Source organism: Tigriopus californicus, chromosome 3, assembly GCF_007210705.1.
Source record: "Tigriopus californicus strain San Diego chromosome 3, Tcal_SD_v2.1, whole genome shotgun sequence".
In the NCBI taxonomy this organism is placed as follows: Eukaryota; Metazoa; Arthropoda; class Copepoda; order Harpacticoida; family Harpacticidae; genus Tigriopus; species Tigriopus californicus.
Genome location: NC_081442.1, coordinates 9,355,518 through 9,369,710, shown reverse-complemented (window position 1 = coordinate 9,369,710; position 14,193 = coordinate 9,355,518). Strand labels below are relative to the sequence as shown.

General features: G+C 39.9%; 1 long non-coding RNA gene across 1 annotated transcript; it reads left to right on the top strand.

Moving 5' to 3' along the window:
- The first annotated feature begins 252 nt into the window (after window positions 1–252).
- Window positions 253–10,680, top strand: LOC131878520 (uncharacterized). The gene is made up of 3 exons (XR_009373035.1): window positions 253–413; window positions 7,504–7,584; window positions 10,669–10,680. It is a non-coding gene; the product is annotated as an uncharacterized LOC131878520 (long non-coding RNA).
- Window positions 10,681–14,193: the final 3,513 nt, after the last annotated feature.

The window sequence follows — 14,193 nt, the reverse complement described above, 5'->3', positions numbered from 1 at the left end:
TTGCACACAGTAACTTAAAACTTTCTAAACATATGAACTTTTTAAGATAAGGTTTTGTGATATTGAAAACAAAGTAATTTTCAAAATAATTCATGCCAGTAGTTACGTTCTCGACAAAATATGACGGACCAGGGAGAAGTATCTCTGAATATATTTTAATACATGATTGTAACCACTACATTTTTTTTCTCTTTGGTATTGGGGGCCCATTCTGGGTTCAAGAGTGCAAAAAACTTCGAGGGTCATTAGTAGTGCTTGGCCGAGTTCGAGTCCGCCGAGTGCAATGGAGTCTTCTACCCGGTTTTGGAGAAATTGACCGAACTCGAGTCTTTTAGAAAGAACTCTTATCCGGCCGGACTCGTCAAAAAAGGTTACGTCAGAAAACTGGCTTTTCTTTGTCACGAATTGACCATGTAAGAAAGCAGCCCTTGAATGATGATTCTGTTAGCATTGCTTACCTTAGTAGAAACAAGATGAATCTTTTTATTTGACCTAAGTCCTGTAAAATATTCGAGTCGGGACTCGGCGAGCCTAGGAAAAAAAATGAAAATCAAAGGACTCACACAAATCCGACGTTTGCTGGACTCGCTCCAGCGTTAGTTATTAGGTAACTTTTTGGCCCAAGAGATCAGTTCAAATAGAAGATAAATAAAAGGTCGTCTAGGTTTCATGTTCTCACCCTTTGGCTTCAAATTGAGGTGTCGGCAATCTCTTCGTGTATTGGGAACCAGACAAGATTGATCGGGGCTTTCTCATTGTTTCGCACGAGCTCTGCCAAATCGCAGGAAATGGCGCGGCAAAAAACATCACACCTTTCTGAAAGATGGAATGCAACCCAAAGGGAAAAGAATGAAATTGGGAAGAATGCAAGCTTAATTGATCAAGCGCAATAAGATAATTCGACTACTTGAATTCATCATGATTGACTTCTTTTGTTTGTATATTATTAACTGGTTGATTTGTTGAACTTTTTGTTTATTAGGTTTATAGTGAGACAGTAAAGAAAGAAGATCGAAATAGATTGCAATGACTATACTTTGCTTTTTCATTTTCATTTGCTTTTCTTGTATTTTGTGGCTTTCAAAACTGCTTCTGGACTTTTTGCACCAATTTTGATATATGATATCTTTGAAAAAATGAACCACCACTGCCTTATAAAAAATAATATGGCCCCACCAAGTGCAATATTCCATGTCCCACTGACAAGAACATATTTTGACAGACGAGCTTCGAAATGTGATTTTTCGAGTGAGGCATACGCATAACGCTTCACAACACTGTTATGTCCGAATGGACCATTTTCAAAAAAGGTTCTTTGTCAAACTTTAGCCTGCTAAAAACTTGCGAAGACGATCAACTTGTTAACTTGAGCCTTCTTTCTACTTACGTTGCTTCAATTCATTGTGAATATCTTTTTGTGCTCTGGAACAGATGTTGCTATTATATTTTCTGGTCAGATTATTAGGGCGACTATTTCCATTCTAATGAGTCATAACTGCGTTCATCAACGAACCAAAACTTCTGCAGAGATGATATTCATTTTTCCAAAGATTAGGAACGTGAAATGCAAGCTATTTATTTTGAAGGAATCTATTTCCTTGAGAAAAATTGAACGACACAGTCCCTTAAAGGCATACAACAGCACTCACTCCAGAAGTAAGACGGGAAGCAGATTATCGGCTGTTATAATTCATTGAATGATACAAACGCGAAAAGCAAAAAGATATATTAGGCATTAAAAAAACGGCTCAAAATTCAAGTCATAGCTTCATGTTCGACTAGGTCGGGCATTGAAAAATTGCAGAAAAACGTGATGCCAGAGAACCACTGAGTGAAGGAGGTGTTAAAACTTGGACCTGTTTTTCGGGCCATGGGATCAAGCTGATGTCCATGGTGCGAACCTTGACCATAAATCATTGTACCTACTGTGGTCAGGTGGGTTTCGTTTCTCCATCCTACGAGTATCTGGTGTTTGGTGTAGTAAATAAGAATGTGAACTCAGGCGTTCCGTGGAAAAACTTTGCCCATTGACCTGACTCAAGCAAGGAGAAAAAGCGAGCAAATTTATCAAAAGGATACACTTTCGCCAGCATTAGTTATGACGTTATGATGTGTGTTTCTTCTATTGATCTCTTTACTTTAGGTCCAATCGGGCGAAGCCATAGCATAGCAACTTGACCTTCGCCGTTGTGCCAAAAGAAAGTGTCGGGGAAATATTTTCACGTCATGAAAACTGCTGGATTGAATTGCCGGACTATTTGTATTTTAGCAACTGTCGTTGGAATCAATTATGGCTCATTTATGCTACATTTAATGAATTGTGAAGCACTATATAATGAACATACGACTTCCTAACATCGTACTCGTCAGATGCAAGACAAGAAGAGACTTTAATTCTACTTCACATAATTGAATTTTCTCTTCTTCTTCTTTTAAAGATAGGCCTGGAGACCAAAAGGCCCTCTGGCCATTCAGGACCAAGGGCTCAAGTTTCAAGAAATGGGACGAACAAAGACACTGCTCAGCCCTGGCAAAGGGCTCTAATGCAGTAAAGGCCAAATGTGCAATGAAGCCTTTATTTCCGCCACTTTTTCTTGCATTTGACACAAGTTTGCTTAGAATTGGAAGCGCCCAAAGAAGGGAAGAATAAGAAGGAAGCAATTTGCTTGTGGTGGGCACCAAACCAACTTTGTTGGCTCCCTTTTCATCTTTTTGTGTATCGTGCGTGTGTGTGTGTGTGTGTGTCTAGCATGTGTCTTTTGCATTGGCAAATTTGTTCCGCTTTTTAAATTGGCCCAATCATCACCAGACAAAACGAGCTCCTTTTCAGGCCCTTCTTCTTTTTCTCCGCCTCTTCCTTGCCATTTGCCAGCCAAAAGAAATAACATGGGTGTTCAACCTTTCTTTGCATTTCCAGAATTTATGCTCCAAAATTTGGCGAAGGAAAACGTTCGTAATTGCTTCCTGATTTGCTTTCTGAATTTTAAGAAGGAAAGACGTCTAAACGGGGTAGGCCAAATTCCAGGAGTTCAGCCAGCCTTTGGCAAAAAAGGCTTTCAAGGTCATGTGCCCCCATTGGTCCTAGGATCAACAAAGCCGCAACTTGTCTCTTCTTGGGGAGCACAATACATTTAAGATCACTGAAGTAAAGTAAAACTAATTCGTTCAATTTGGGACCAGGTCTAACCATATCAAATCTTGGAGAATGTTGATGATCTTTCATTCTAACCTTTCTTGGCACTCTTAAATAAGTGTCCAAACCTAACTCAACGGTTTAGTTTGATCTTTCGCGAAAATACTCTTCTTCTTGCAATATTGTTGATCTAAATTGCAAAGCTCAAAATCCAATCGTTTATCGAGTTATCGTTTTTGAGTGGCGTTTTCGCTGATCTTGAGTTAAAACGTTTTGAGACCGCTATCTTCTCATTCCTCAGCATTTTATTTGCATAATATGCTTCACAGTGCTTCACATTGCATTTTGCATTATAGACAAGTGATGTTTTGTATTATAGGGATTATGCGGGCTAGTTTGAATGGTCAATTAACCAACACTTGCAGTATAGTAGAGTAAATATTGTACAAGTACAGTATTGCATAAGGGAATATCAAGAACTCAACTATTCATCTGTGTTTTTTTTTTTACGTTTGGTCTCTTTTTGCCCTTAAAGCCCTTTGTCAGCGTCCAGGCTTTGCTTTGTCCAAATTCACGCTTCAAACGAGCGGAATTTAAGATATGAAGATGGAACCGCGGTATTGCCTCTTTTCAGACCTTTGTTCCATTTTTTGGATCCAACCAAAAAGTTTCCATGATTCTTCCTCTTCAGAATGTTCAATTCTGGTCATTCAATGATGAAAGTAAGACTGTTGCTTCCATCTGCATCTTTTGACACAACTTTGATTTCCGTCTTGGCTCTCATTATGGCCAGCCAAAAAGGCCGCGGCCTTTGGTTCAAATTGAGTTGGTTCACTCACCAGAATTCAGTGTGACATTGAACAGACCAAACTTTTTCCCCCATCCAAATTTATGTAATGTATTCCCATTATGAAGGTGCCCATGGCAAAAGGCCAGCTACCCACGCCACGACTCTTCTCATACTTGGTATTGGGTGGTCTTTCTTTGGCTCGGCCTTCAGTGAGAAGTGTGCACGTGTTTGGGCGAAATACTGTCTCTCCCCCTCGGATCGTTTCTCTCATCCCTTTTTTCTCCTATCTGGTCGACCTCGATATGTGGATGGAACTGCTCGGATGGAACACATCTCAAAGTGGAACATTAACCCAAGACATGATCTTCAGAGTTGATTACCATCTTGATAGATAGACAATGGCCTTTCCGGCCTTGAACTGACTCGCGAACAAATTACAACCAATCTGCTCATGGGTATCCGTTTCTAGCCTCTGCTTGAAAGTCCTAACGTTCTCTGAAGATGAGAGTGTGTTCCCAAATCGCTTTGGCTTCTAAAAGCCAGATGGATCCAGTACGAAATCACTGGATCAATTTGACATTTAAGCGACTAGACATGGGCACTTTGAAGAAATTGGGGCCATCAAATCCGCAGACCCAACGAAAACCTACTTGGAACCCGGTGTCACCTTCCAAATTGAACCCTACTAGTTCAGACAGGTTGATGGATTAGTTACTGTCGGATGTACGTACTTCACTTCGTCGTTTTTCTTGGGATTGTTGAGTTGTGGACGAGAGTGTTTTGTCGCCTTTCGTCCCAACCAAACCCTTTGAAGCTAACCTACCCTGGGCAACTAGGGCAAAACTAGGGCAAGCTTTGAAGACTTGTCAAGGATTAGCAGTTATACAGTGTAGTATAGGTTTTTCCAAAAGAAAAGAAAAACGCTCGCATATCTTTTTCATCTTGTTTGTTAGGAGTTTATTGTGCCTCATGTCGTCTCTGGAGAAATGGATCCGGCCAGATGTCTATTACAATTTCCTTTCCATCTTCCAAGATATCTCCCCTGTGAGCCATTGGTGAGCTCGTCACAAATTTTAATGTTACCATTCATAGATACATTCACGTTCAGTACAAGCGGCCAATGACATTTTTGAGCCTCAGCGTCTCATTTGCAACAGAGCGACCGAGCGAGTGAGTGTTGTCGAGTTGAATTCGGAAACGGATACAAAGGGACCTCCTCTCGTCTCCTTGCATCTCATTTGTCATTGTGTCAAATCCCCCTCCACTGGAATTGAACTTCCAGAGGCACCCTTGTCATTGAATTGGAGGGATTCGAATAAACCTCCTGTTGAATTTCAACCGATGTAAACACTATTGGTTCATATGTACGTACATATGTTTGTCTTGTTCCAGGATGTTGGGTCCAAGGTCGGGCGCAACGGAATACTATAAAATCGTGCAGACCTACGTAAAAGATGCATCTTCTCTTTCTCCTGTTTAGATTCTCGTTATCTAATGCAATGACCGGGAGATATATATATATGGGGCATATGAACACGAATCCCCTCCCCTCTCTGGTACTGTTAGGATGCAAATCCGTCCATAGATCTTGATTTCCGTGCAGAGACGCCTTGTGTGGCCATATCGCGGCACATGCAGAACACTACTACATATGGAGCTAGGCCTACCTAGGTACAGTACAAACGTTGTTATAAGGTACGGCTCGTTTTCCATCTCTACCCGTCCTTCTCCAAAACCATCTGCTTTTGAGACCCAATGATTATGTTGAGCCTGGCCTCGAGGAAGGTAACATCATGCCTAGAGTGCAGGAGTTGGTTTAATTTTTGGAAGATCCCTCTATCCTTGGCCTTGGAACCAGGCTTGGCCTTTTGCATAATTTCTCGAGTCGAGCTGTCGATTGGAAAAAGGCTCTTTTGGCAGACTCCAAAATCGGCAGCCGTTCGAGTCCATCGGGATCTTGTTAAAGAATGAGAATTCGGCGAGAATTTACAACCCGCCCATTTAGTGATTCGAAAAAGCTTCCAAGTATCAGTGTGCGTCGTGCATAGGTTCCCGTGCAATACTTCGTATCAGACCACGTTTTTTTGCGATGGGAAACGTTGATGAATTTAATGGATAATTTTTTTTCTCGGGCAAACAATCTCAAATTCCAGATCTTTAGTGCCAAGCATTGGCTTTTCAATCCAATAAATCAAGCGTGGATTTCCATAAACGAACAGACGAAGATCCGCTAGTGTACACATTGGCTCCGATGAGAGTACCTTCTAGTCACGTTTTAGGTGGAAGGATTAGAGGAACTCCTGGGAGAATCCCAAGGGATGTTGGGCCTACTGGCGGCTAAGCGGGAACCAGACGGAAATCGAGGGTAATAATATGCTTCGCAAAGAGAGAAGTACGGTTGGCTTTCTCAGTATTATAAGGAGCACATCCACACCCACACACTCACACACATACTCATACACTTACACACATCTCCTACAGCGATTCCTCTTCCATCAGGTGAATGGATTCAAGGCTCCCTCATAAATCATTAGACTGTGGTTGGATCCAATTTTGATTTGACTCAAATAAATTTCAGGTGGAAAATGGCGGTGGAAATATCCCAGACCAGGCAGAAAGTAGGGTTGTTAAACGAGTCCTGAAACTTTGATTCAAGTCTCATGGGTCTTTTGGCAGAGGTGATGAAGACAAGAAACCTACTATGTACTTTCTCTTTTAAATTCTTATAACAAAATGAGAATGAAAAAGAGTTCTTTTGGATGAAGATGCTGATTTTCTATTCTACATATAACTGAGCAAGACTTATGACTGATTTATATCTGGTCGCAAGAACACAATACATACAGTTATTCGTATGGTTCCTTTTGACCGACCTTACTGGCTACAATATATAAATATATAAGATATTTTCAGTGTCTTTGTAGCTTCTTTAGAATTATGTTTGACATTACTGAGGAGATAGATCTCAGGTTTTGATAATATTCTTCACTTTGTTTTTACTTTCTTCCTCCCCAATTCATTTTGATTATGACGAGGATGTTAATTCTAGCTTAGAAAATGAGTTTTTGTGATAATGTTTTGGATGGCAATAGTTGAAGAAAGAAAAACAAAATAACTCATAAGGCAAACGACATGAATTGTCATGGTTCGAGGTGAATGAAAAAGACTTGGATCTTCCAGATATTCTACACAAACTCGCAAATTGGCTCGAGTCATCTGAGCCATCTCAATCAGTGACCCTTAACAGGCCTAGCAGGAGAGCTAAGGGATATTAACTCTACAAAAACATGGCAGATATTAGAGTGGTTCAAAATGTGAAATTCGACTTGCACCTGAATTATGTCATTCGTGATTCAATAACCCATTATTCAGTTCGATATTTTTGTATTTCACCTCGACGCCTCTTATCAATTAAATGGGTTAGGAATCTCGTTGGATTCGAAATGTACTAGTCTTTTATGAAACTCTCAGTATTTCAGATCAGATTGACCTTTGACCTCTTTGGTTTTCTTCGCTCAACTTTCTTGTCCCAACAATGACTTAGGTTCATGGTATATTTCCTATCCATTTGTCTTTCTAGGCACGTGCAATTTTACAAAGGCCTTTGAAGTCCAATAGGCCTATACCTCAAAGAGCACCACGAGGGCCCAGATTTAGCGAGGTAAAGTGACGAGTGGCGAAAAAGAAAGGACCAGGACTCATAAAATTGCTTCAGTGTTTTCAAACGTAACATGCCGTTGGAATTTGGGAACGAACTTCTCTACTAGTGTAAACAGGGATGTCGGAAACGTACGAGAATTCTAGACTAGGATCAAATTTGCCCTGGAATTTCGAACTTCGAGCAAACATTCGCTTTTCAAAAAGACCTTGGGAAGGGCCTCGGTTCCCTTGAGGGGGATTTACAATGATTTTATATTCCGACCTTCCGTTCACGTTTTTCTACCTCGCCCTATCTACAGTACTATGCAGTTTACTATAAACCGTGCTCACGTGGGACGTACTTGGATGGGTGCGATCCAAATAACAAACAACAAAAAGCAAAAGCATCCTTGCAAGGGGAGCATGATTCTCGTTCCTTTTAGGAGCACATCCACAAAACCATGACTCCAAGTTGTTCGGATTGAGAGATACTGTAAAACGGAACTTTTTAAAATTGTTATGTTTAAATCAATTGCTTTACCTGATGGGCCTTGTTTTTAAAGAGGGGATTGTCATTTTGAAAACATATTGGTAGACTTTGTGGCTTTGCAATGACTTTGATTTGAATCTCCTGCATCACAGACCTAACTAACTATCCAAGCGGAAAAATAGGACTAATTTCAATGTTTTTTGACTTTCATATACGATGGCCTTTTGCTTTAGCCTTTGACCTGTGCATGAGAACTTGCAAGATTGGCACATTTAATCATGGTACACACTCTAGTGCAAGTGTTGTGCAAAAATGGGTTCAATTTTGACAAAATAACTCAAAAGAGTGTTTTGTTTACTATGCAACAAATTCTTGACCAATTTTGCAGATTTTCATACATAGACAACATATGAAACAAAAAGTTTTCGGCCCGTTATGAGGGAGGGTGGAGATAGAGAGAGATTCAAAGGTGATAGCAAATACATAAAAAGTGGAACAAAGTGTACCACTAAGATGACGGGAAAAGGACCGTAGCATTACAAAATATCAAACCAATTCTCAACTAAGGTGACATGCTCGTTCATCATATTTAATACAACACACGAATGAACGGTCAACGTGGCATGGTTAGTAGGACCATATCTGCCCTCGACTAATAACTGTTTTTGGAGTGACATTATCCTGTCCAATTGGAATACTGTTGGTGTCGGTTCATTACCGCAAGAATATTGGCTATTCCGATCCAAAATTTGATATCACACAGTCACAAGTTGAATGAAAATCCACGTCCGTGTTGCCCGGGTCCAATTCTCTTCTCCGACCTTTCTCATGAAGCTTTGGATCCTAAACCTATGCCAATCAATCATAACATGGCATTTCAAATTGCTTATAAAAAGTGTGCTATTCGGTGGATGTGAAGAGGCTGTTTATGCTGACCAGGGAAGAGTGAACCCGACGACCTTCCACCCTGTTTAGAAAAAAGGAAGCTTTGGAAGGCATGAAATTTGTTCCAATTGAATTCTAAATCTTATCTGCCAGTGCGATGAATTGAAAGAGGAAAAAAAAAATATTTCCAACAGACGGAGACGCTTTTCTTTTTAACGTCCGTCCATGACATTCTGCAAAGTGTGTAATTTGATAACTATTAAGAGTCTTTCTTTTGCCCCTATTGACCGAGCTTTCTTTAGAGGGGCTGAGTTGTTGATGAAGCTGGGATTTTGACCGTTTGACCATAATTCATCGCAAATATTTAGTATTAGGGAGTTCCTAAAAAAGCAATAAAAGATTGGATGATGTCATTTAAAAGTAGACCAATGGCACATATCGTGGAACACGTTCATTTATTTGCTTTGAATTAGACATCAGCAGCGAACGGAAATGAGGGTCGGTATAAATTGAAATTAGAAGATACAGAAACATAACTTTTCATTTTACAAGTACTGGAGATTACATTTCTTGAAGCGTTTAGAAAAGACCGTGAAAAACCAAACCGAGCCAAGAAAAAAGAATGTTGGCTCTTTTTGAGTAAATTTGCACTTGTATATATTATTATTAGATGAAGTTTGGCATGCACTGAAATTTTTGAGGATGCAACAGCAATAACTAATACTTTTTAAAATGAATTGTATTTACCATCCACCTCTGCATTCATTTAATGCACTAATGGGACATGAAATAACAAAAATAACAATTGACCCTGCTGTGTTGTGGTAAATGTGTAATCTAGACTTCCATTTAAAATAGTTAATTATAAAGAGCCATTATAATTTTCCAGGGAAAGTACTAGAATGCAAAAGATCCTAATGATATATTCTTTAAACAAAGACGATTTAATTTATATCGCGCAATTTCTCACTTCAACAAATCATTGGAATTATTTTTTACCAATTTTGCCTTAGAAGATGGTAACAAAAAAGGTACAAGTATGATAGATTAGCCTGCACCTTTAGAATTTTAGTTCACTCAACTTACAGCAGAACATTTTTACCTTCAACAAGTAACGAATTTGATTGTTGCGGAAGAGCTTCGCCTAAAAAGCAAATATGCACGCTGATCCTTAAACCTCAACGAACTTGGTTGTCCTTTACTACGAGTAGAATTGAATTATTAAGCATAATTTCAGATGTGCTTGAATAACTAGGAATGATGCACGACACATAAGTTTCACAATCTCTCATAAAGAGCCCGATTTAAACTTACGTACATGTACCACTTACTCCACATCAGTCAAAAAGCCATGAAACCCCGATAAGGTAAACGAGGCCTTTGAAATGCGTTTTGCCCGTTTGTAATGGTGCGTTAATACTAGCAGTTCTTGCTGTTGTTCGGAAGGCTTCGTTCTCCATCCTTTCACCAAGATTTATATGCTCTCTGGCGGTCGACATGGTCTGGTCTCCAACGATTGCGCGAGAATGTCGAAAATGTATTGTGATAAAATGGAGCATTTCGCTTCGTGGTCTGACGGTTTGAATTGCAAAAAGCCGCCCATATTTCCTCATTCGTTTGTCCATGCCTTGGACAAATACAACAACTATATACAAGACACGCTCCTTGTTCCTTGGTTCCTCGTGGTCCACGGCAAGTCTCAAGACAATAGTGCTTCTCTTCTACTTCCAGCTTACTAGACTCCCATGATGTCGAGCTTTGGTTTTATAAATGAAACTAATATGAGCTCTGGGAGATGACTTCTGGGGATGGTGGTGATGGGGGTGGTGGTGATGATGAAGAAACAAGGGAAAACTCCAGCTTGGTGAGAAGAAAAATTTTGGGAGATTGAATTAGAACATAAAACTCTTGGGTCAGGAACGGAGGAGGACTCGGATTATTTTGGGCTCACAAACAAACGGAGATGTTGTGTGGATTGAATGGAAAAATATAGCTTTGGTACTTTGTTTGACATCAATGGTTTGAGTTTTAGGGACTCACTTCAATTTTTTTGCTCCATAGTGTCATGATCTAAAGGTGTTAGAATTTTCATTGAGTTTTTTTTAAGTACAAGTCTAGTTATAGCCAAGAAGCCAATCTCCTTTCCGATTTTTGGCAATTTTTCACTGAAGAACTGTTGTTTCGGCTTCAAATATCTGGAGTGCTTATGAAGTAATTAACTAACCACTTCTGCAACAAAGTTGGAATAGGTACAAAGTAATTCAAAAGCAACTCGAATGTTGACTACATTTTGTAAATGAGGTTATTCAGCCGAAATTTACTATATTTTGTTGGAATAAAAAATATTGTTCCCTTTGGCAAAGTTTCTAATCGACCTAACCCACAATTCAGACCCAGTCTTTGCCCAATGTTATCTATTTATTTCGAGCCAAAATCGGGAAGGCTATAAAATATTGCACATGCTTTATTAAGGGAATGCCTGAAATGATTATGTTGTGGTTAATCCTCCGAATTAATATGGCGGGGTAATTTTTTTTGTCCGCCTCAGACTGGCGGTTTTGACAGACTTATTTGGAATCAAACAATTAGACATATCGATATTCGATCATGGTTGTATTTTCTAAACCAATCCAATGCATGGCAATCATACTTTGCATACTTTGTGTTGAATGGCGCGACAAAATCTATTTTTAGTAGAGTTCCAATCATGTCTGCGGAGACATCCACCGTTTCCAGGAAATGGAATAGCTGGAATCGTAAAAGCCTTAAGAATAATAGCCATTCCTTCACTTAAGGGCTTCAATCCGTGAAAGGGCGAATCTTTGAGTGAACTCGAGGATTCCATTCACCTTTCTGGTTTGGAAGAACTTCTTTGCTACAGCAGATCTTGTGGTAGAGTAGGTAGAATATGGACTCAATGTGGCTTTCTTCTTTCTGTAGCACGTACTATGTGTAGACTCTCAATACAAACCATTCATTTGCACACCAGTCTACTGAACGAGTCTCTTGATTTCATCTGGATGTCAATTAATCAGCTTTGAATGAAAGAAAGTTACCGCAGAGGTCTGCATAACGACAAACTTGGAAGTTATATCCAATTTTGGAACGCCCGTCTCCCGCCAAAGTAGAGCTATGCTGTTCTGGGTGGAACAAGTCCCTTGCGTATAATTGCATGGTTGAGATATTTGTGTATTGCTCGCGCAATCACCGCATTTCTCCCCCTCACCCAAATAACTATGGAACAGATTTGCTCGGATGGAGAAGAAAATAAATTTATTTGAGAACCCACCCGCCCATAGAATGGAGCTGGAACCTCTTGGAACGAAAAGCAAAAGTACATGATAAAAATTGGGGGGATCCTTGGCTTGCCAATCCGTTTAAAGATTTCCACCAAGTTGGAAAGTTTTACACCTTTGAAGGCAATTTATGTAGCCTGTAAATGTAAGTACCTTGAAATGGCAAGAAAACCATTTTCAAGGCCTGTTTTAGCGAAAAGCCAGAGGAGCATAGATCTCAAAGATTTTAGAAAAGCAAATATTTACCTTAGCACGAGTGCTTCTGAGCTCTACGCGCTCTCGCCTTGGCCGTACAGCAGAATATTTACCTTAGCACGAGTGCTTCTGAGCTCTACGCGCTCTTTCCTTTCCTGTTTTTCCCGAGCAGGCACGTTAGAGCCCGGAAATCCTAACCCCATTTGCTTTTCGTGAATGTCTAATCAGTTTTGTTTTGGAGAGAATTTCCGAAATTTGGGAGCCAAACGTGCAGCAATATTTTTGATGGCCTTGATAAACAGACCTATTTGTGTACTAGTCCATGTGAAAACGTGAAAAACAATGTGTTATGCGTCTTTGGTTCTCAATACAAACAGGAAAGTGCCGATGGGCTTTTGAGACGTCTTGTGGAAGGGATGCCAAATTATGATAGGCAGACTTAGAACTAGGCATGTCTACCCTGGTTCTTGGTGGGCCATTGAGCCTTGAGACATTTCTGGAGAAGCTGGGAACTCAGACTAGACGCATCTTGTCTACTCACATCATCGTTACTATCGTACTTGAAGGAGTACTAATAAACATAGGAATGTGAGGAATGATCAACAAATATTTGAAATGTAATGGTCCAAGTGAGCTTACAAGCAGGCGTTACTATTGTCTAAAACTGATCATACGTGATCCGATTTAAAACAAGATCATTCAAAATATTTCCCTAGCCTTTTTGATTTCAAAAGATGTTCTGACCATTTATAATATCTCAATGGTGATTAGAGGAGCAACATTGAATGTTTTCGCTTTTCTTTGCTCGATAACAATACGCAAATTCAACTAATTTATTCCAAATTGCTTTCGTCTGTCAATCTGCTTGAATATGTGCATAAAGCTAGTCAATGTGCATGAACAATTGTATTCGAGTTCGCAGGCACCCAATAAGCATGACAACACAAGTCAAATATGATCAAGCTATTCCTGATTATTGAAATTCTTCAAAGAAACGAAAACCCGTTGTTACATAAGTATTCCGTGTATAAATGAGCTGCAAATAGCCCTCTTACGCTGCACGAAATATGGTTTACGTTCTGCACTTCAGAGGGCGCTTTGTGGTTCAGCCTCTACCAAATAATGGGCTGATTGGGCCGATTAAAATATAATACGTTTGTGTCGCTTTTGGCTAATTCTATCAAAATCTTATTCATAATTAGTGACCCGGGTTACTTAATGTCCGGAAATAAAATTGCGTTTAAGTCAAGAGTAGTTTATGTAGCAATCTAACATGTCGTTTCCCGGTTTCTTTGGCCCGTGCGACGTTGCAAATAAGGGCCCTTGTTTTGTTTGTTACGAATCCAGATGGCAGCTCCCTCGCTCGGCCTGCCATCTGATGATGGATGTCTTAATTGAGGGATATTCCTGTTCGCCCAATTAAGTTGTTAAAGCAGCAATTCATTTTGTTATTTAAATACCGCAAAGAAGCTTGGACTTGTCAAGCCTGGGATCGAACCAGGATTCGCAAATTGGTAAGCGGATGCTCTACCAATACGGTAACCAGCAAGCCTGAATGAGGGCCCTTATTAGCAGACGTTCAGTAGTATTGGAAATAAGGTATCATCTCCACATTAAGGACCAAAGTTGTGTAGGAAGTGGACCAATACATATCGAGCTTATCTCCATGTTCTTGAAACAGCTTTCTTCAATCGATATTTTACATAGAAGTTGTATCGCCCTCGGAATTCAGAATAGTTTCGTGTTTAGCATACGACTCTCAATT